Here is a 24,982-nt window from a genome sequence, read left to right as displayed (position 1 = left end):
AAGTAGATGCACGCTGATCTGAGCGTAAGGCAGAGGTCGGTTTTTCAAATCAAACCTCCTCGACTTTGTCGGCCCCTGAACCCATGCAAGTCGGTGGGATTCGGAGTCCCATTACTCAGGCTGAACGGGAACGCAGAAGAACGGATAATTCTTGTTTTTACTGTGGCATCAATGGACATTATGTAAAAGAATGCCCACGACGCCCAAGAAATAAGAATCAGGGTTTTCAGAAGGCTCGCCCCTAAGAGCGGGGGTAAGGGCGAGCACCTCCATGTCCCCCACAGAACCCGTTTACGGTCCCATCAGACCTATCGTGGTCCAAGCCTCATTGAAACCTACTAGGGAGCTTACACACGAGGTACACATAGTGATCGATTCTGGGGCCACTGGCTGCTTCATTGATATAGCATTGGCTCACAAACTCAATCTACTCTTGATTAAGAAGGAACACCCAGAACCGGTGCAAGCAGTTGATGCTACCTCCCTTGCCTCCGGTCCTATCATGCATCAAGCGGCTCCTATGGAAGTGATAATCCAAGATACCCATAAGGAAACCATGTCATTCGATCTTATCACCACCCCACAATTCGGTGTCATTCTGGGCATTCCCTGGTTGAGACAACACAACCCACTGATAAATTGGGGTATGGGTCAAGTCACCTTTGAATCTGATATTTGTCAACACTTCTGCCTGATAGAATCACATATGCTCTCCTACCATGCCAGCATTCTTGGGGCAATGGCCTCTTCCCAACTAGAGGAGACAATGCAAAGTATACCCTCAACACATACTTTAGGGGCTGTAATGGCTGGTATACCCACCGTTTATCATGAATTCCTGACTGTGTTTGACAAGGCCACGGCAGAAGGTTTACCCCCACACAGACCCTTTGATTGTCCCATTGATCTAGTCCCTGATGCAGTGATCGCAAGGGGCAGGATATATTCCCTTTCTCAGTCAGAGGAACAGGCCCTAAAGGAGTACATCCAACAACCCTTACGATTAGGCCACATACGAACCTCCTGCTCTCCGGCTGCTAGTCCCATCTTTTTCGTACCGAAAAAGAAGGGGACTTCCGTCCTTGTGTGGACTACAGAAAACTGAATGCTATTACCATAAAGAACAGGTATCCCATTCCATTGATCTCCCCACTACTAGACAAACTGACACGTGCAACCATTTTTACTAAACTGGATCTCCGAGGTGCTTACAACCTTGTCCGTATGGGTCAGGGAGACGAGTGGAAAACAGCATTCTGCTCCAACCATGGCTTGTTTGAATATACTGTGATGCCTTTCGGATTATGTAACGCCCCAGCTACGTTCCAACGATTTGTCAACGAGGTATTCAGTGATATTCTTGACATATACGTAGTGGCTTACTTGGACGACATTCTGGTGTTTTCCTCCTGCTTGGAGGAACATATCGTCCATGTTAAGGAAGTATTAACACACCTCAAGAATCATGCCTTATTCGCTAAACCTGAAAAATGTGAGTTCCACACTAAAGAGGTGGTTTTTTTGGGTTTTCACATAACTCCTGGTGGCCTATCCATGAACCACTCGAAAGTCCGCGCTATAATAGACTGGCCTGCCCTGACCAACCTGAAAAAGTTACAATCTTTTCTTGGTTTTGCCAATTTTTATCGGCGCTTTATCGCTGGGTTTTCCTCCATTGTATCACCGCTAACCGCCTTGACCAGCCTCCTTGCCTCGTTCTGTTGGACAACGGAGCATCAAAAGGCCTTTGAGGCCCTGAAGTCCAGGTTCACTTCCGCTCCGGTGCTTCAACACCCTGATCCCGATCTTCCATTTGTCCTGGAGGCCGACGCTTCCTCCTTTGCGTTGGGTGCAGTGCTCTCTCAACCTTGTTCAGCCAAGGGGCAACTGCATCCCATAGCCTATTACTCGAGGAAGTTCACGTCTTCCGAATATCACTACACGTTTACTGAAAAAGAATTGTTGGCCATTAAGGACGCTTTGCAAACATGGTGACATCACCTTATAGGGGCAAAACATCAGACCGTGGTATACACTGATCACAAAAACCTCCAAGACATGGCCTCCCTTAAATGTGTAAATAGCAGACAGGTACGCTGGCATCTCTTCTTCGCTGCATATGATTTTGTAGTGAAACATAGGCCGGGAACTACCCATGGCAAGGCAGATGCTCTTTCTCGTTCTCCTGGGGGGAATCCCTGTCTTTGTATCCTGAAACACTATTAGGGAAGGGTCACGTAGCCTGTTTATGCACACCATCCCTACCCATGCTATCCATAATTAGGCAGTGGGTTTCACAACATCCAAATGAATTGACAGATTGGGACTTGGTACTTCAGAAAGGGCTACCATATATTCACGGGAAACTCTTTCTCCCCACAACTGATGTACGCAATCAGGCGCTTGCTTGGTCCCACGATGCCGCCATCAATGGTCACCCTGGACAACTATGTACCCTGGAACTACTAAAGCGCTGGTGCTGGTGGCCATCGATGCGGCGCGATGTGGAAGGCTACGTGAACTCCTGCTCCATATGTGCTCAGTGCAAAACACGCCGTGGTCGACCATTAGGTCTGCTCCATCCTTTGCCTCTACCCCCCAGACCCTGGCACACTGTTTCTATGGATCTAGTCACGATCTACCTCGCATACAGGGCTATGACAAAATCTGGGTAGTAGTTGACTCGTACACCAAAATGGCCCATTTTATTCCTTGTACAGGGATACCCTCTGCCCCTACATTGGCCCGATTATTCTTCAAATCAGTGTTTTGTCTTTTTGGTTTGCCACAGGTCCTGGTTTTGGATCGTGGCTCACAATTCACCTCATGTTTTTGGCAAGCCCTCACTAAGCTTCTTGGTATTGATGCCCGCTACTCCTCCGCTTACCACCCGGAGAGCGACGGGCAGACGGAGAGAGTGAACCAGACCCTAGAACAATACTTACGCTGCCTGACTCTTCAGTTCCAAGATACCTGGTTGAACCTTCTCCACCTCACGGAGTTCGCATACAATAACTCTCAGCATTCCTCCACAGGCTTTTCTCCTTTCTGTGCTTTATACGGCCAGCATCCCTGAACCCTTCCTTACCCTGATTTCGACTCCTCTACTGCCCCTGCTGCTACGGCCTGCGCCCGCGATCTTGTTTCGGTTCATGACCAGACCCTTCTCCATTTACGTGAGGCCCAAGTGTCTATGAAGGCAAAGGCAGACCGGAAACGGGTGGCAGCCCCTGACTACCATGTGGGTGACCGTGTTTGGTTATCGACCCGCCATCTGCACATCCCTGGTTGCCGGAAGTTGCTGCCTCGATTTGTTGGCCCGTACAGGGTTCTCAAGGTCCTAAACCCTGTGTCCTTGCGTCTTTTGATTCCATCAACATGGCGTATACACCCGGTGTCCCATGTCTCCCTGCTCAAACCTTGCATTCCACCCACACGTATCATCTCTCCTCCTGCCCCTGTCACAGTCTCCTCTCCCGATGTCTTTGAGGTCAGTGCCATTTTGGCCTCTCGTCTTAGACGGGGTCGGCTGCAATACCTTGTGGACTGGTTGGGTTACGGTCCTGAGGAGCGCTCTTGGGTTTTTTCCCGGGATGTTAATGCCCCTAGACTGGTAGCTCGTTTCCATCGGGATCATCCTTCCAGCCCACGGGGTCGTGGGCCCTTGAGGGAGGGCTCTGTCACGTCTCCCAGTGTGCCCACTACTAGGCAACCCACTAGGCAACCCACGATCAGCCCACATTTACCTGGCACATCTTTCGTTGCACATCGGGGCACAAGAACACAACCTTCTGCTCGACACTGGAGAAAGATGACTGGTTTTCCAGGTGTTTTCCGACCTTCATTGTCCTGGCAACTCCCGTGGAAACTCTCGTATGCTTTGCAGCACCGCCGAGGAACACTGCGATTCACGCGTCACGTGAGGTGAACTGCTGCCAATCACGTTCATCCTCTGCCATCACGTGATTTTCCCACGCTGCCGCGTTTCTTGCATCATGTGACTACAACTAACAGTCAAAAGTGTCATAAACCACGGTGGCAGCGCTTCTCAGCTGCTTCTCGTAAGGACTGTTTGGCGTTATCGTTTTCATCAAGGATTCATTGGCTCTACGACCACGGACTGCTTTTTGGATACTCTACTTCTTCTTGGCTTCATCTGTTACCTTTGCCCTGGAACTCTTCTTGCTTACTTCTAAAGATATTCGACCCTGCACCTCCTCCACGGATTGCTTAAATGGACTATCCCTTTGCTTGGACCTTGTGCTTTGAATTGGTTTTGACCCCATTACGTGTTTTTGGACTCCTCTTTGGACTCCTCTTGTGCCAACTTGCCCAGGTGTGGAATTACTACCCAAGCCTCTCTGAAACCCAGCCCACTGTCTCTGCTGGTTGCCCCTGGTGCATTATGACCTGACCCACAGCTCATCTAGGTAAGCCTTGCTACAATCAGTTCCGTATTGCTGTGTCCATATTGCATTAGTTGATAACTGTCTATTGCCTTACAGCGGTCAAAGGGGTTCTTCCGGCGTTTCCTGGTTCCAGTTGACGGCTCACCACACCTGTGGCCTCAAAGATTGCACAGACAGTATTTGGTCATTCTGTCTGTGTGGTACTTGGGGACGGAGGTATTCAATAATCGGCACGACCATCAAGATCAGAACAAATTCATAATGATCAATACACATCACATATTTAAAACAAACACAGCGGTATGCGTCCACAGTACATGAGCACCATCAAGGCAGTGTACATCAACTATCATCTTGAAGACGCAATGCACACCATAAGACCATGGCACAGCACACAATGTGGCAAGGTAAAATGTGTGCATGCAACCAGGCACATGTGCATGTTAACCACAAATATCTGCAGGCATGTGTGATAAGTACAGGTGTCCATCATGAATTGACCAACACATACCTTATTTTGCACCCATGCAGGTGATAGTGGCTATCCCTTGAAGACGTGGCTCCTCACCTCTGTCCGGAACCCACAGAGCAGGCACGAAGAGGACTACAATCGGTCCCATACCCGTACCCGTGTGGTCATTGAGCAGACCTTTGGCCTGCTGAAGGCATGTTTTCGCTGTTTTAGCCAGTCAGGTGGGGCACTCCTCAGGCATGAGAAGGTGGCCAAGATTATCATGGCATGTGTCCTGCTGCACAACATGTGCATTCGACGGAACCTGCCTCAGCCCCCTAACATTGAACAGCAACCACCAGGTGATGATGATGATGAAGAAGATGAAGAAGATGCTGGTGCACATCATCGCGGTGGCGATACACAGGAGGGATGTGATGTGCACCAGTCTGTGATTGGCCAATATTTCTAAGACACATGGGTGCAGAGGGTGCCATGAATGTGGGACTGAGGGCACTGGGTGTGTGAGTACATGGACACTATGCACTGTAAATCAATAAATGACACATACACAATAAGGAATGTCCAGTCAAGTATTTTTTCTGGTACACAATGCATGTATTAAACAGTAAAAATTAAAACATGCTCATACCCTCCACCTCAAACACACCCTCACCCCCTACCCCCACAAATCCCCCACACCTTCACTCCCTCCCCCCACAACTCCCCCACACAACCTCACCCTGTCTCCCTCTCCCACAACTCCCCCACACAGCCTCACCCCTTCCCCCTCCCCCACAACTCCCCCACACATGGTGTGAAATCGAATGCTGGAGGTGTCTGCATCACTTGCCATATTTAGGCTGCCCCTGCTACTTTTGCCCACTTCCCACCTCCGGTGGCGGCATGTCTGAGTGCCGCAAGGTGCGCACAGACCTGCGCAGGGGGCTGGTCTGTGTCGAGCTCGCAGAGGAGGCCGTGCCCGCCTGCTCCAGTGTCAGGGCAGGATGCTGTGCCTCCAAGGCATCCGCAATTCAGCAAAGGACCTGCCTCATGGCAGACAACTCCTCGCAGATGCGAGTTGTGCTCGCCTCAATGGCCACTTTCAAGGACGTTGTGTTGTCCTGGCCCTCCTGCCTTGCCTGGGCACCATCAGATACAAACTGTCTGGCTAGCCCCGTCTGCTACTCCTGGCACTGCTCTGTCAGTGCCATTCGCTGCTCACCATCCTGGACACTAGTGGAGGAGGAGGATGCATGTGGCAAGGGTCCCAAATCATGTGGGGCCTCCGTGGGGCTCCATCTCCCTGGCTTCCCTCCAGACTGCTCCTGTGTGCTGTCATTGGTGGTGCTGATTGGGGTGATCTGGGGTGATGGCGGGGGGCTGGTTGAGCCAGGTTTGTTGGATGACACATCCTCCACAGGGACACACACCTGGCCTTGGCTCTGTACCTCGTCGTCACTCTGTGGTGCCGTGGCTGCTGCCTCCCCGACAGAGCTGTTGGCAGCAGAAAGGGTCCCATTGGCCCCTTGTTCCTGTGTAATTGATGCAACTGTTGTGGGCACTGTTGCTGTGGCAGTGGCCCTTAGCCACCCCAGTGATTTAGCATTCTGTGGTGCCTTCGCCTTCTGTGGCAGTTGGTCTTGCCTGGGCCTTTTGATGTAGAAGGCCTGTTGCCTTCTTCCCTGCCCCTTGCCTTCTTTCTGGGAGTCGTTGCCTACGCCGCAGAGTCCCGGGCCTCGCTGTCAGGATCTGAGCCTGTGGGGGACCGAGAGAGGGACGCCATCAGTGATGGTTCTACATGCATCATGCATAGATTGGTATGGTTGCTGTTCTACACATTTGAGGGGATTGGGTATTGGGGTTGTGACATTCAGGTTGCTTGCTATATGGGGGGATCATGCAGGCAACCGTCAGGTTCACACATGTATGAGGTGGTGTATGCTGTGTGACATACCTTTCTGTTGTAGACTGCGTGCAGTGTGACACATGCTGTTTCCATATTTGTGGGTTGTGTCTCAGGTATGGCATTGGCATGCTGCATACATGTGTATGTGTCAGTGCTGAGGATGGCATCTAGGCAGGGATTTGTGTCCATGTGTGTGTAATCGGCCATGCATTGCCTCATGGCATGGTCACATTGGTGGACTATCATCATACTTTGCATTGCAGTGTTTTCTTAGGACACGCACCTCCATCTGTCGATGACGTGGCTCCATGTTCCATCTCGCCCACACCTTCGATTGACTCAATGCCGATTGTGCTGGAGCAGGTCAACTCCCAGCGGCTGAGTTTTATTGGGGAGCTAGAGCCACCGCCAGTAGCAGGCCCTGGCTCTGGTTGGGCAACAGGATGTTGCGCACTCTGAGGCGCAGGTCATCCCAACGTTTTCGGACGTCCTTCACTGTGCGGGGGTGTTCTCAACCACACTCACTTTCTGGGCTACTAGCTCCCAAATCTCTTTTTTTCTTTAGCTGGGCTGCTCTTTTAAGGTCATATGCACAGACCACCTCAGCATTTTCGGCCAGAGTGTCTGCAAGCATTGTTACTTCATCCTCCGAGAACCGCTCCTTCCGCTGCCGGGATGCCCCTTTCTTGACTGCCTTTGGCATGATGCTGGTGGATTTGAAGATTTTCTTGTGTCGGAGTGAGCCTCCAGGTCCTGTGTATTGAGCATGGCAATGGATTGTATTTTTCAAGATGACCGCCGTGCCGTTTTCCGTTCCGGGCGATGACGTTACTTCTGGTCCCCTCTATTACCGGGGACTGCTATTAGCGGGTCCGTTGATGCTGTATTCGTTGATGTTGGGCGCGTTATTTAGAGGTGGACAGCGGCGGAAGGGCTATCTGTGCTTTACATGATGGCGCTAAGGGGGCTTTTTGGGACTTTTATGGAAAGCCGGTACTGTCGATAAAGGCATGCCGCTACACGCGTGCATGCATACTCGTAATTGGACATTGTTAGAGGCGTCATTGCTGCACAGACAAAGTATTTTCCCCATGCCAGTAAAAAATGTTTTTTACCGTGAATCTCGTAATCACCCCCATAGTGGTTAGTACATACAATTATCATTTCAACCAAAGTTGGTACTCATTTATCAACCTCGGAAGAATAAAAGACTGAGTTGGCCTTGCCAGGATTTGAACCTGTGACCTGCAGATCTCACACAGTTGCAGCAGCGAGCACTCAACCTGCTGTGCTATGTAACCACTTTACTATTAAATATTCAATGCCACCATAAGAAAGCATGTCAAAACTGGCTGCACAATGTTGGCCAGACACGTGATAAAACGTACCTTGTTTGCTGTAGCCTTGATGATGCACAGTAAAACATGCCATGCCAGTGTAAGACATACCTAGACTGGACCTACATCTAACGATGTAACAACACTTATCATGTTTACTTTATCATAGCTGCCCAGAAAATGATGCCATGACGTAGTAAGAAATGGCTATATAAGCTGCACCCAATGTCAGTCTAGACAGGTAATAACTCTTATCATGCTTACTTCATTAGAGATGCCCTGTAAAAATGGGTATTACCCAAATTGACCTTTTACAATTGACCTTTTGCACAATTGACCTAATTATAGTGGTCCTAATTGACCTTTATATTATTTTATTTATTTTATATATATATTGGGTTAGTTTTGATTATAAATAATATAAGGGATTGGATGGGGGGTTGAGTGGGTTTTGGATTGGGTGGGGGGTGTCAACAATCTACAAGATCCTTTTCAGACTGGATTTGTATCAGGGTTGGAGACAAATGTCAATTTACAAACTTTACATGCCATCAAAGTCCATGAACACCAGATTGACCAACCTCTATACTGCGCCTTCATAGACTTTCAGACAGCCTTTGATTCAGTATCACGCCAACGACTTCAAATCAAGCTGAGCAAGGCTGGTTGTCCACCATATGTGAGAAACTGGATACATCAATTTGATTTCGAAACCACTGTCCAGATTCGATTAACCTTGGATGGAAAACGAACTGCTCCAATCGCAACTCATAGAGGCCTAAAACAAGGCTGTGTAATGGCATCTTCACTTTTCAATTTTTTAAAATTTCTGACAAGAAATTGCATTTTCTCGAAATTGTCTCTGATTCTCCCCAGTTAGGTAAACACGTAGTTGCATGGTTATTCTACGCAGAAGACTTTGTTTTGTTGGCAAAAACTCCAAGAGGACTGCAAAGGCTCCTTCTACAACTGGGCAAGTATATTAATTGGAATCTACTAACTGTAAACCTGGTGAAATCCAAGATATTAATATGTGTAAACAAGTGCTATGTAAAAAAGAAATCGGCTGCATGGCACTTACAAAAGATAGCCATAAACAATTGTTGACGAGTACAAAGCATGAACACCAACAATCATCCATCTGATCCTCCACACCTAGTGGAAATCAGCAGAAAAAACAAAACAGCAACGGCAAAAGCGTGCATATTGCACACTAAATACAGCAAGTTCTCATTACTGCAGCTAATACATTTTTAAACAGAAAGATGTGCCCACCATCATATATGGTGCTGAATCGCGAAGTTGGTGTCCTGGTAGCTACTGGCAACACAATGAAGGTTTCTTTTGGAAACATGCGCTATCGCTTCCACTTAGTTTTCCAATATGCATTATAGACATTAATTAGGCCTTCTTTCATTATATGGATCGTATAGCTAGAAATGTGTTCCTTTTACAGGAATTTTCTATAACTATCGCAACCAGGTTCCTTGATGAATATTCTCTCAGTATATGTCATTTTGAAGTATCGTGGTTCTTCTCTCTCGCTCACCATGCTGGAGTCAAGAGGTAAGTTTACAAGGTAAGTTTAATAGGTAAGATGAATAGTACAGGAATACTGGGACATAAACCCCAGCCAGTACAGCAGCTCAAATGTCACTCTGGAATCTTTAGGGCCCTTACTCCACCAACATTACAGTCCCTTCCAGCAACCCTTAAGTTTCCATAATGACCTCACATTCAGCACACACTCAGAAGCATGAAGCCCCTGCCATCTGCACCCAGATGAGATTACAACACTTCTGCCTCCCTACAAATCCACAGAGACAATCACTCATCCTGCAAACCAACACCCCAACTAGTACTTCCCATGCCTTTAACAGCAACACTAAAACCCAGAAATGGAATAACTAAATAATCTGCACAACACCCTAAACACGCCACAACCCCGAATGCATAACTAGCACTGGAGCCAGCATGCCTGGATGGAAATCCCAACATCTCAATAAAGGAACCTGCAACACAAAAGATCCAGAGAAAATGAGAACTGAAACTGGCACGCCACAGATGAATCCAACAAAAGAATTTCAACAACAAAAACCCAACACCAGCTAACTACCCACTGGTGAAGCCCCCAAAACAAAATTTGCTCTAACTACAACTCCACACCTTGCCGCAAAACTGCAACTGCAACAGGAAGCAACCCACAACAAACACAGTAACTACATATCACCGCAACATCAGCAGCACCCCCTACCAAAACACCTCACGCCTACACCCAAAAAAAACCCCTCAGAGCCCACTCGTCCACTCTCAGATGAGCAGCACCATACCGCCAATACCAAATGACCAAAACAAGAACAGTTGTAACCGCCAGAGCCCACCCGGCCACTCATGTACTCTATTCAGCAGCACCTAAACGCCAATACCAAAATTACCACTAACCCGCAGAGCCTACCCGGACACTCTGAATTTAAGCAGCCCCTCACTACCAATATCACACTCTCCTGCAAGCTGAGTGCAATATATCCCGGAGCCCAGCCAGCCAATTCATGGACTCTAATTAGCAGCACCTCACTGCCAACGTAAAGAATACTGGTAACCCCCAGAGCCCACCCGGCCACTCATAAACTCTATCCAGCAGCAACTCACTGCCCACACCAAATGATCAGTAACCCCCAGAGTCCACTGGCCACTCTGAAATTAACAGAACTCCCCTATGAACACACGGAACATCACAACAGAAATATAAAGCACTAATAAGCATCATATCCCAAACCTAGAACAAAACACAAAGAGCACGCCCCAACAAAAATGTCCCAGCACTTAAGTCCCAGCGCTAACCCCCCGCACCCTCATGTTTAACTGGAAAAAGAAATTCAACCACAAGCCCTCAGTAAAGAGTCCATGCCCCCCTCTGTAAAGGAAAATCAATGTCTCAGTGAAAACATCACAATAACCCTAAACCCACGCACCCAGGAGTCCACAAAGTCAAAATCAATGTCCTAAACAGGAAAAAGGCCACAACCATGAACACAACAATATTCCGTATTCCAAAAAAACAGGCCTTGACCGCTAACATTAACACAGGGCCCAAGCCCAAAAACAGGCACTATCCCCTAGGCCACAACACATAAAACAACAAACATAGCAGACCTCCCCCAACACCTACCATGATTAGTCCTGAGTCTTTGTGAGACCCATCAACCACATGTAGAATCCCCATAAATCAGGGGCCAACTCCCTCAAGCTCTCCACCTCACCGCTGCACTTGTCGCAAAACTCCTGTTGGTGCCGCCATCCCTTGGTGCACATAAAACACGTGACCTCACTCACGCCCCGCCTGAGAGACAAACGTTGCCTCTTGGTGACACATGCCTCATTGCAGATCAGTAAATCCTCCTGGAAATCAACCGTACCAGTTGCCGTCCCGGCCGCCACATCAACCGCTGTCCTTAGCTGCTCAAAAGCCGACCACACAGCTGTTCTTGTTGCTCCAATGCAGCACCATTTCCCTGCAACATAAAGTCATGTCTCTGTTCTCCAACCGGCGTACATTCTTCATAACTATTTACTTCTGTGCTGCATTCCAAAGGAACGTTGCATTCCAGCAGGACCCGCTGGAACGTCGGCACCCCGTCCACTAATGTCATCATAATGTTCGCTGACTCTGCGCAGTAAACATCACCATCCAGGCAAACCCCAACCTCATCAGCCATGCCCCTGTCCAGCTATAGCTGTGCCGTCCGGCCCCCAGCCAATATAAATTTGTCCAAACACTGCTACGAAATTGATAGCAATGGCTACCCCTTAATCCCTTGTATGCTTTGGAAAGTACCTGAATGAAGTGTACGGACCCGCTCCGTACTCCGCCTTGCCTCACGGATCTCTGCTCCAACAAGGACACTAAACCCCCTCACCTCGCGGCTCCTCACTCTGATAGGGACACCAAATCACTGCCAGGTTATGGCGCTCCTGCCCGCGCCGGCTCCTGCTGTGGCCCACCGGCATGGATCACTCCTCATGCTGGTGCCGTCCGGCCATCAACGCCCGCAGGCTGCCCTCACAGACTATGGAGCACTGACGCAGCCACCTCAGAACTGCACTGCCTGCCCGGACAGCCTCCACAGCCACCACCACTGACAACAAGTCACCTCAGCCTCTTGACAGTCTGCCTGACACCACAGGCATTAACAGCTCCACCAGCTGAACCAGCTCGCCTGTGCCGCTTAACTAGGAAGTACTTCCCAATTCCTCAGCTGCGTCTCCTGCACCGCCTGGCCTGCAGGATCCTCTGAACCAACTCCTTCTGGTCGTCAAGGAACTGGCACCTCACTGGATGGATGTCACCATGCAAGGCAGTATCTTACCTATTAAACTTACCTTACAAACTTACCTCTTGATTCCAACGTGGTGAGTGAGAGAGAACCACAATACTAAACATTTCCACTGACCATGAAATGATGCTGATATGGAAACGTAAGATCTTAGCTCATATGGAACTCACAGACGTAACAGATAAGCAATCAGGTCAACTGCAAAACCAAAGCAAGTCGATATGATTGGATAGTGACTAGAGAATATTGTATGAAAAATACAGCCTTTTAAGCGACATCAACTTCTTTCAAAGTGCATCAATTTTACTAAATTCCACAGCATCACATTTCCAGCTGCCAGATACAGATAATTGTTTGAGGTTTCGGTTTAATTTATGGTCCACAAAAGACTTACTAGTCCAACGCAAGATTATTTCGAAGAAAATAAATGTATGTAGGTTTTGTAAAAAAGAGGACCAACCAGAAACTTTGGAACATCTGCTGTCCTGCTGCTCGGTTTTACTAACGGAAAGGAAAAAGTGTTTCCAATGTTTTTTTTAATGATTTTACTACTGTAACTTCACAAACTTTATGACACGGGCTGCTGCACAGTCAGATAACATGTATCAGAATAGCAATTGTAAACTTTCTTCTATCCCTCAAATTGAATTAATACTACCACAACACTGGAATGTTTTTGTGAAATCCATTATGCGGATTTGAGTAGATTTAAACTCTTGTTTTATTCCAAAATCTAAATGTTGGTGAGATTACAAAGGACAAGATTTGATTGTTTATATGTAATCATGAAAGTTATTACTTTCTTTTGATTTATGTTGTATTTTAATTGATAATTGATAAATATTGAAAGGTTGATTGTTTCAACTAAATCAATAAAAAAATAAATTAAATAAAAATAAAATATTTCTGCACACCTCATTCGTGTTAGTCAGACATTTACTTGCCAACCCAGCACATCAGTCCCTTAGACACAAAACATTAAGAGGAAAATTGAATCTCCTATTTTTTGTCAATCAATTGCATCTACCCACCAAAGAACTACAGTACGAAGGCCTGGAATTCTATCATGATTCCTTGGTTGCTGGACATCGGAGGAATACTTGCCACTAAAGAGCTCATTAAGCATCACTTTTGGTGGCCTACCTTAGAACAGGATGTGGATCTTTATGTAGGATCATATTTGCCATGCTCTCAAGCAAAACATCCTAATACCCGACCCATTGGGAAACTAACCCAAGCACAAATACCTACAATGCCTTGGTGGACAATCTCTACAGATTTTATTGTGAATCATCCTTCTTCTAATGGGTAGACCGTTGTCATGGTCACTGTAGACATGTTCACCAAGATGGCTCATTTCATCCCATTGAAGAAACTACACACAGCAGAGAAAATTAACTGTTTGTTCTTCAAAGACATATTCCGTCTACATGGATTACCCTGAACTATCATATCTGACAGAGTTTCACAGTACACATCCAAGTTTTGGACAGCACTATGTAAAGCCTCAGGGGTCCATAGGACAATGCCATCAGGATATCATTCACAGACTAATGGTTTGACTGAAAGAACTAGCCAAACATTAGAACAATCCTATGCTGTTTTACCTCAGCTACCTGTAGAAATTGGGCTACTCTTCTACCCACTCCAGAGTTTGCATACAATTCATACCATTCATGCTTACTCATGAGTCCCCTTTTTTCTCTTACGGATATCATCCTTGTTGGCTATCTAAATCTCAAAAAACAGTACCAGCGTACCAGCAGATACATCCACATAAACCTACACCTAACCCAAAAGACAGCTCTATAAAATCTAACGATAGCGCAAGTAGACAAAAAAGAATATGCTGAGCACAAGCGTTTCGAGGTTGCTGGATTCATAAAAGGAGCTGAAGCATGATTGTCTTCCCGGCATTTACCTCCACGTCTCATACCAATAAAGTTTTCACCTAGATATAACGGACCCTTCAAGATACAAAAAGTAATCAACCCAGTAGACTTCAAGCTATAATGAATTGCAAGTTGGAAACAGATGCATCCAGTCGTCCATGCATCATTGCTCAAACCGTATAATTCTGCTGCTCTACTACATAAGACCAAACCTCCTCCTCCTCCTCCTACGCTTTGTCTCCTCAGTTGAATATGAAGTTGATCACATTTGTGATTCTCTTTCCACCAAGGGATTCTGCAATACCTTGTCAATTGGAAGGATTATCCTGCAAGAGAAAGATTGTGGGAACCTGCTGTTAAGGCACATCATTCTTACCCCTGTAAACTGGGGGGTACTCGGCTTGGATTTCAGGTTTCGCTGTTGTGGTCCAGTGAACTGGTTTCTATGGTGACATTGGTGCCTCCATCACCCAACACAACATGGCGGATCATGCTAAACAATGTCACTTAACGCATAGCAGCCATCTACGTGATGACATCCAGAAATAAAGAACGCTGAAGGCAGCTATCCTTACGTATACAGAAGTGATTCGGTGTGTGTTGCAACAAACTTGTTGGCATGGTGCTACCTTATTTTTATGTGTGTCTTCATCCTTGCTTCTCGATATGCCTTTGTAAACCCACAGTAATTCCAGGAAATAATAATGAGGATGCACGTGTTGCAGGGAATACGGCTTTAATATACCATGCAAAATTGGTTGGGAGGCATCAGTCAGTCTCGTGACTGAAAACAGAGAACTTGCTCTGTCCACATTAGGGTACAATATTTGAAGGTGAAAAACACAAGATTTGGATTATTCTTAGACATCAGGTAATACAGCATTTCTTCATCCCTATTGGCATTCAACTTTACACTCCGAAACAAAAGCAAGCTTTAAGGCAACCAAAGTGTGCCCCCTTGATGATGGTTCATTTTGAATTTGGGCTGAATTTCCTGCTGGCAATAGTACACCTGAGGACAATTGTTTTGAATAGGAAATTACTGCTGGGGGGAAAAAATTATCTGTGTGCTCTAATGGGAAGCCACATGCCACAGAAGGGGGAGAGGGAGGTGCTTTTCAAGTTCAAATTGAAGTGTAGGGCGATTATGGACTACTATCAGGTACCCCTAGTTCTATTGTTGGAGAACCCCTGATTGGTGAAGTGAAAAGTTAGGGAAAAAGATTGGATAATGGTAGGTGAAACAACGTCCAAATATAGATTGCATAGGGAAATAAGTACGGAATGTAAGAAGCGTAGATTACTCCAGAATTACCTAGTTCAGTGCCCAGATAGCCGATACAGAGATGCTTTTACAAGGTTTAGATTTAACCTGCTCTTGGCGGGAGAGGTGTCTGCAATACAAGGTCGGAATGAAATGACCGTGTGCTGTTTCTGTCGAGGCCTAGGGGAATCCCTGAAACATATGATATAGTTTTTAGCCCTGCAGGAGGTCAGGATAAATATGTCTGGCAAATTTGTACATGATATTAATTCTCTGAATACTGAAAACCTTTAGAAATATATTTTGCAAGGGTCGCCCTCAATTCTCTTGATTAGTCTAGTAAAGTAAATGGAATGTACAAATATCACATGAATGAACCAGTGTGGTGCAACTCCAGGGTGGAGTTTATTATCAAGGAAATAATAGCGAGAAAGAAATGGCGAAGCTTTGGTGATCAACTGCTTATTTTATTGGTCTGTAATTGATTTGTTAATATGTTTATAACTATAGTGTGGATAATGACTTTCTTTTTTAATGTACTGAGTAGAAACCTTTATGTATTGAGTTGTATAAGGTTTGTTATAGGCAAGTTACAATACAAAAAGAAATAAAAAAGCTTGCATTACCCTAGCCTAATGAACATGTGATTCCAGAGGGCACCCCACAACAGGTGCCCTACTCATATGAGAATGAAACGTTCTACATACAATACTGCTCCTTCCCATGGGACCAGACATCTTGGAACGAAATGTGAAGCCGTCTCATCATGGCAACATAATTGGATACGCAACACTATAAATAATGCAAGCACCATCCTGTATAATGAGACCATCTATCCCTATCAGTTATTCCCCAACCCTCGTCACTCGTTAACTAATCATTTCACTGTTGTGTGTTACTCCCTACAGCTGAGTTCGTGGGACCTGCCTTGCAGCTCGTTGCTTCTCCGTTTAAGCAGGCCAACGACACAAACGGTTAGTTTCTGTCTGCAAATCCATTGTGTGTTTGAATCTCTGAGGAAAAAGGGTTTTCATGCGAACGCAAAAATTGAAAAACTGGAATACTAAGTAAACAAACGGCAGCACCCTAACAAAATGAGGTAACTCTTGCTTCACTGGTGGACATGTAGCTTATGTTTTCTCGCACATGTGTAAATGCTTGTGAGGCCTACACTCGATTACTTAATGCAATCTAAATGAACTACGAAGCCTGACCCTACTGCAATAGAAATGAAGTGAGATTTCCCTTCATAATAATCCTGCAGCTTGTCTCATCTTTTACACTTTTAACATTGACCCTGCCTGTCTACGTTTTCCCCCTCTTGTTGACCCCACATCAACTAAATAACCACTGTCTTCCATCCTATCAAAAGGCACCTTTGGTATCCACACCTTCATTACATTTTGAAAATTCCCAGTTGTAAAGACACTGGAGGTGGGTATCTGTACTTCTGCCCGCTACCTGGTTGGGTTAGAGGCACAGAGCACCCCAGCCAAGTTTCTCTAATGGTAGCAATGGACGAGCAACCAAGGCGGAGACTCAAGGGAGGTGATGCTGGCTGGTTTTAGGTACAGTGAGTCCCCAAGCTCCACAGAAAGGAATGTCCACACAGTATGTTTTGTGCTAACACAGTTCTCTTATTAAATAAAATAGGGTTCAGATATTCTTATACCAATAAATAACACACTTTGTACTCTGGCAACTCTATTCTAGTACAGGAAACAATGTATACAACTCTATATGGACCACAGATAACTTAGATTTAGTTAAAATTCACCAACTGCTGAAAGTTTAAAAAAAGCATCAGAATGACTAAGCACGGTGTAGCTCATAGATATTAATTATTAATGTAGAAAGGCAGGTAATATTCAGAACATTGGCAGAATGCCTTCTTTTGGATAAAAAATGCATTACTGTGTGAGGATCCCCCCATCGGGTCAACTTGTAAGGAAAAGGTAAGGGGTACTGCACTTGGTATATTACAGCCCACTCCTTGTATGTTCAATAATTGTCTGCTTTGATTTTCTACAGATCCCACCATCCCACAATGCCTGGGAAGCCACAAGAGATCAGGAACTAAGACAAATCTGGGACCCCTGGAGGAATCCTGAGGATGGAAAATGCTCTTCATCATCACAGTTCCTTTTGTGCTTTGGCAAGCAAAGTGGTGGAGTTTCTTGGCCTTACTCGACAAGACCCCTTGAGAAGGGATGCCCTCTGGAAGAAGGAGTCACTGGGATGTCGGTGTAGAGCAGGAGAAGGGAGCCATGCAGTGTCTGTTCTGTCGCGGTGGCCTTTGTTGTTGGCTTGCTACGCTGGATGTGGATATCCATTAAAGAGAAAACGTGCTGTGGACCTTGACAAGGCTTGGCTGAAGAAGATAAGTCCTTTGGTGGTCATCAGTAACTTTCAGTGGTGATGGGTGCAGTGGCAGAAGTGGGTGTCGGGTTTTGGTATTTTGCGGTTGGCTGCCTTTCAGTTCTTCGGTGCTGCAGACGCAACTCGGATAATAACATGAAGCAATGTTCCGGGTGGATCTGAATACAATATGACTTTAAACCACTTGCACAGTCAAATAAATCCAACACAGTCAATGTCTGGCTGTCTAAATTACAGCAATGAGTTACTTCATGCAAAAGAAAAGTTATTTTAATATGTTTTATTTTTATATGTAAATCACATTTCATTTCATTTCATATGACAATTCAATTCTCTTATGCTTTACATTTCATAATTGTGGTGAAGACCATTAAACCCAGGATAAAAGAATGGGTGTAAATGAATAGATGCAATAGCCAATAGCAACTGTGAGTTAAAAACCAGGGTCGACATAAACAGTATAGTGTACAATTAATTTATAAATGTACACCAAAAATTGTTTTGGCGAAGCAGATGTATTCAACTTCCTCAGGTGTCTCACAGCAGGTTTCAGAAAATAATCGAAGGATTACCAATCACTCTGTTCCAATATATTTCAAAGCTCCATACATTCATTCATAAGTCTTGATTTCCAAGCTGCCGTGGTTTATTCAGGACATTCACCAAAAACCAGACACCCAAAACACAAGAGGTGGATTGAAGGCACTGCCCAACCTTTAAGAGCACTCTTTGCATTCATTCCAGTTTCAGTCAGGCTGGCCGGCCCAGGCATTGTTTCACACAACCAAAATCAAACACCCACAACACATAATGTGAATTGACTCCCTAAAGCATTCAGACAGGTCCCTCCCCAAGGGCGGACCTTCAACAAGCAGTCACTGGGAAGGCTCCAGCCAGTCTGGCATGGTTATCCCCCGGTTAATATATGGTCCTTCGCCCAAAAGCTACTCAGGGGAAGGGAACAGAGCCAGGGTGTCTCAGGACTTTAAGGAACAAAGGGTGAAGGTGAAAAACAAGAGGCTACAGTGGCCATCTTACCTTTGTGGAGGAATGTATTGATTCCTATGGCAGGGCTTGGGAATCTCAAAAATGGGGCACACCCAGAGCCACTGTCAGGTCAGCATGTAGCTGCCACCAGCCCATCCCCAGCTCTGTGGGCAACACACAGGTTCCCAAGTACACACACTATATGTTCAAAGGGTGTATCCCTAACCATGAGTGTCATAAGGGTATCCCATGGGCACTGTTCACTAAAAGGTAAATGAAGAGCTGCACTACCACTGGTCGAGACTGGACTCTCATGGCAGAAAACACATACAGAGAAGTGGTAGTTTAGTTTATTATTTGTAACGCGCACCTAACCGTGAGGTAACTGGGTGCTTGTGACATAGTTACAGATGCATACAGTACATTGGACAGGAGTGCTTGACAACCATAGGCTAAAGGTTAGTCGGCTTGCATGCTAATAAAGGTAAGTGCATGGAAATGTCGCCGGCGGTTACAGTTTGGTCGACAGTGCATAACAAAGTTAATACAGTTAATACAGTATGAGGTGTGTTTGGGTACTTAGATTTCAGTGGACGTTTCAGCACATAGGATTCAGCAGCAGTAGATCGTGGATGAACCTGGTGCCTGTTAATGTGTCTTATCTGAGAGCCAGTTCTTTACTTTGGCTCTGAAGGACCAGAAGGGCTGTTCAGCTCTGGTCGTGAGAGGGGCGGGGGTGTTCCAGCATTTGGCCGCCAGAACTGGGAAGCTGGCTCCTCCTGCCATTGTAGTCAAGGCCGAGGAGCCCTGTCCCTCCAAAAGCATTTGCAGCATTCACGTGCATACTCTTTTGGGCTGCTTGCCAATAAACAACATTCCCCATCCACCCTGGGCTCAAGATATGTTTCAAAATAATTATCTGGATCGCTGGGGCATTGAAATACTGTGCCTTTTGGACCAATGGGGAACTCCACCTGCGCCCTGCAATGATTATCCAGCCGTTCTGTTTGTGAATTATTGTTTTTCAACATAGGGCTATTATCCTTGGACTCGACCATGGGCATTACCTTAACCATCAATCTTTTGCAATATCTTGCAAGCAACTGGCACATGCAAAAAGGAACAAGAGCAATAATAATGTAAGGAAGCAACACTTTCAAGAAGCAAACCAGTCCTCATGGTTTAGACCACCTTCTTTCTCCACAGTGGTGTGTAGTCTGTGTAATGCTTGTATCACTCTTGTGAGGCTGTCATTGGATGCGTCAACAGGAGGTTTCTAAGTACAGCAAGATCCGCCCAGTTTAGAGCAAATACTGCCTCCATTGCCATCATGAAAACCAAAACATAGCGGTTCTGGAGGGTCGTTAGTTTGATAGCACAGAGTTCCTCTTTTATGGCGTTTAAACTATGCTCAGATTTGTTCGCCATTTGGATGAGATACCACCTGTATTTTTGCAACTACTTGGCATTGTAAGCCGCTTGGACCCCTGGCGCAAAGATCGAAGAAAAAATAATTTCTGCTAAACAATCTGTACTGCTCGGTATCTTGTACAGTCTATCGACCGAATGTTGGGATAGGTAATTGCTTCAGCGTTGACCATGTAAGTCTGTAGATCGGCAGGTCCGATGGTGCTGCAGGTAAGTAAATGGTAGTCATTGGATGTTTGCAGGTGGTTGTAAGGTTTGTCTCAGCTACTATGAGCATTGGAGCTTGCAGGCCACCATGGAACACACACCTGTCCATTATGGTGGCAGTTGTACGTAGGCTAATCCCCCATAGACCCAATGTAGGGGGCCATAGTGCCACCTTGGATGTCGAGGAGGTTGACCATTGGTCCCCACAAGCACAGTACTATTGCCCCTGAAGCACAAAGAGAACCGTGAGATTCTCATAACTTTGGTAGGAAGTACATTAGAATGTACCCACGTTAAGCCTTTCACATGTGTCCCCCCACATAGAGGAACAAGTCGTATTTATTTTCAAAACTTTCTCTGTAGGTAGCGCAAACATTCCCCATGCTCAGCATGCGGACGTCCCAGGGACCCATTTCCCTTTGAAATAAACAGTGCCCTTCACTTGCAAACCAGACCTAACTCCACAGTGGGACTGGTTTAACCCAGATTGTTAAAATGTTTGGACTTTGTGTATGTCGTGAAAAGGAAACCACTGCTCCAAAAAAAACTCTCCCCTTATTTATGTATGTGCTCCTGCCCTCTTTCCCGATACTTTTGAATAAGAGCACTCAACTTATTATCTTCTTTAATAATGTTCTGCTCTGCATAATTATTGTCATACCCCCCTGTGTTCACCACCCGCCATTGGATCCAATCCTGAATAGTGCCTTGCCCTCAACACAAGGTCAGTTGAACTAAACAGGGTTCTGTCTGATTGTATTTCTTGGGGTAAAAATAGCCTAGGTGGGGCTGCTGCATAAGGAATTACTGAGAAAACAGAGCAGGGGGTCACTCTATTATTTCCCTCCTACTGACTGCCTGTGTCGGTACTAAAGATTTTCCCCTGCATGGTGGTGTACATCTGGAAGAACATGTAGATGGTTAGTATCCCTTGTAACTCTTGCTACAGGACCACACATCTCTTCAGCATGTTTAATGTTAGTATTGTTAGGGACATTATGGGATTCAAAGGGACATTCTGGGATTCAGCAGTACTATTATGGGACTCACTCTCCTCCAAGGGGTAAAGAGATATGAAACATATCAAAGAGAAACCAAAAATGCAGAAAAGAAGAAAAATATAATGTGTACTTTTGTTCAACCTTTGCACACTTCTCTGGTCTTGTAATGCAGCAGAAATGTCCTGTCGACCAAAGGAGTTAATGAGAGCAAAAGTCTAAAACAATACTCCCCTTAGTACTCCCCCCTCTTAGTCCTCTTGATGGAGGGTTTGGAGGTGCTCTTGTCTTTGCAGACATTGCTGAGGTGTATCCCTTGTTTCATACCGACAACCTTCACTGCTGTGGTGGTAGCGTAGACAACCTCATATGGTCTGTTGAATTTAGGTTCTTTCCAGATGAGGTCAAAATTGCAAATGAAGACCCGATCTCCTCAGAAGAGTTGTGGTTGCTACAGCTGTAATGGGTCCTGTAGTAGCATTGATGTGTCCATCGCTGGTGGAGCTAGCTCTTCTAGACATGGTGCAAGCTGGCGATATACAAGTCTGACAGATTTTGTTAAATCCCTAAAATATCCCTGAAACTCTTCTCCTAATATCTCAGGTGAACTGTGCACATCAGAGGCTGTGCATCCGGGTGTAAGAGGCATATGCAGCCTCCTACCTGTCACAATTTCATGCAATGTTGAATGATGATCTGGAACTTACTGATTTCACAGTGCAAAAAGTGCTAATGGCAAACAGTGTTAACAATTTGTGTTCAGTGTATGACACAATTTTGCAAGTCTCTGTTTCAGGAGGCCATTGAGGTGCTCAGTGACACTGTTCTCTTGTAGGTGATAGACACTGCACAATTTATGACTAATGCCCAACAAAAGAAAAATTTCCCTGAACATTTCATTGAAGAAGTGCATGTTGTTGTCAGTTCTGAGAATGTCAAACATACCTCCTCCTCCATCTAGACAATCCCCAATGAACTGTACATGTGACATACACAGAGTCTGAATAAATGGTGGTGAAACATTGATAAAGCTATGGGTTCCAATGCTTGTGCAAAATAGTGTGATGCAATCTTACTGTTGATAGTACCTCATAATCTCCATCTTCATCTCAACAATGCTGCCCCTGTGTGCCATACTCCAGTGTTCTGATCAATGGTCGTTTAACCATCGACAAATATTTCCTTTTCTTCCAGTGGGTTCCCTAACATGGATCCTGTCATCAAGTATATACTCCTATGTAGTGCAGTCATGTATCTCATCTCCTGGCTGTACTGGTTCTGCAATAATGTTGCTGGGTTAACATTGTGGCACCTCACAATGCGAATAGAGGTGTTTTACAGGATAACTTTGTAGCCTGATACTCTGTGGGTGGTGAGAGTGGACTTTGATTTTTCTACGATGTCGAAAGAAACTACATGTTCTACATAAAAGGTGACAGGGCAGCCCATGGTGATAGTGGATGATTTCTGTATAACAAATGCTGCGGCTTCTAGAGCTTGCTCACATGGGAAGTGCCCCTGCATCACTGGATCTAGAAGACCACTGTAATAAGCCAAAAGCTTATGTCCTTGTGAGACCTTCTGGGTGAGGACAGCTGTCATTACTTGACCATTCGAATGTGAAAGAAGAAATAACTGTTTCTTGCAATCTGGAATTGTTAGAACAGGTGAATTGCTGACCGCATTTTGAATTTTCCGAAATGACTCAACCATGTTGTTTGTCCACTGAACAGGCTGTTTCGCTTTATGTGCTCCCTTAAGCTCTTGTAATAAAGGTTTATTGTGCATTGAATAATCAAATGTCCATGCCCTGCAGTAGTTGCACAATCCTAAAAACTGCTGTAACTGCTTGACCGTGGTTGGTTGTGGTGTATTCTGTACCGTCGCTGCTTTTTTGGGGCGTTATTCTTTTGCCCAATGATATTATCTGCCCTAGGTTCACTACTACTTTCTGGAAATATTGTAATTTGTAATTGTCCACTTTATAAAGCTTCTCTCCGAATAACATTGGGAGTATATCTAGACAAGCAATTGTAAGTGAAAAAACATGTTGCGTACCTTCGATCTTCATGAGCAAATACTATTACACTTTTGTGGCAGCTTAGTCCATACCTGTCAGTAGAAAATAGATAATTTATGGCCCGTGCTCTTGTCCACTCAAAGAATGAAAACCGTAACATCTGATTGGCAGGTACATCAAAGACTAACTTGAATTCTCTGGCGGTCTTTCAAAATGGAACGGTAAGGGCTGTTCAGTGGTTGGGAAAATCTGAACATCCTACTGAAGCAAGGAGATCCTTGCATTGGTTTCCTGTGTCACAGAGCCTGTGCTTAGCTCTCTGTGACTTGCTGTCTGTTAGTTTGTTTCTGTTTTGTGTGCACACTGAGGCCTGCAGGCGTGTTGCACGTTAAAAGTAATAAATAATAATAATGATAATAATGCCAAAACATTAACTGATTAATTTCCACATACTTCCTAAAATGTGCTACACACCAAAAGGTAATCTTCATACTGAAACACCATGCTTTGTGTTTGTAAGTTGCCTAGATCCATTTTCAACACCCTTTTAAAGATGCTGGGGACTCGCAATTCCCTTGAAGGCAAATGAGTGTGCTGGAATCTCTGCCCTTTATAGGTAAAGGCAGTGAGGGGTTGGGATTCTGGGTGCAATGGAATGGAGAAGAACTCATTCTTAAGATCTATTACAGTGAAATGAGTGGCTTGTGTGGGGATATTGCATTGGATGGTGGAAGGATTGGGGCCACTGGGAATTCTGCCTCTACAATGTTGTTCAACTGGCGTAGATCCTGCACCATCCTTCAAGTTGAACCTTTCACCTTTTTTACAAGGGACATTTCTGTCTTGCAAGGGGATTCTGATGGCTGTCTTACGCATTGCTTCCATGGGGCCACAACAGTGAGGTAAATTCCCTAATCTGTCTCTCGCGACATGGGGTTTTGTCGTACACAGGGGTAAAATTGCGTTTGGCTTCAACTTGCTGTGCACTGCCCCTACGCTCTTCAGTAGCCCTACATCATGCATATTACTAGCCCATAGCTGGCGCACTACCTTCCCTAAATCTTCCTGGAAGTGCAATGGGAATGTGTAGGCGAGAAGCAAAAGGTGGGGTACCTCCCTATTCTATACTACTATCTGGCATGGTATTGATCTTTGAAACACTATCTCCCCCTTGTAGCTTGGTGTCCTAGAACAGCTGTTTATCAGACATGTCCCCCAACTGCTGTGTTGCATCAATGCATAAAACTGTGTGCCACTCAGTCATCCTCATCCAGGCCGAATAGCATCAGCTGGTCGGCCAGTGAGATTACTGTCTCTAAATGTAATGTGATAATGGTACCTGTCGCCCTTTCCTGGTGGACAACTTC

Source organism: Ambystoma mexicanum, chromosome 7p (assembly GCF_040938575.1).
Source record: "Ambystoma mexicanum isolate Mex_15411 chromosome 7p, UKY_AmexF1_1, whole genome shotgun sequence".
Classification (NCBI taxonomy): Eukaryota; Metazoa; Chordata; class Amphibia; order Caudata; family Ambystomatidae; genus Ambystoma; species Ambystoma mexicanum.
This window is presented reverse-complemented; position numbering follows the sequence as displayed.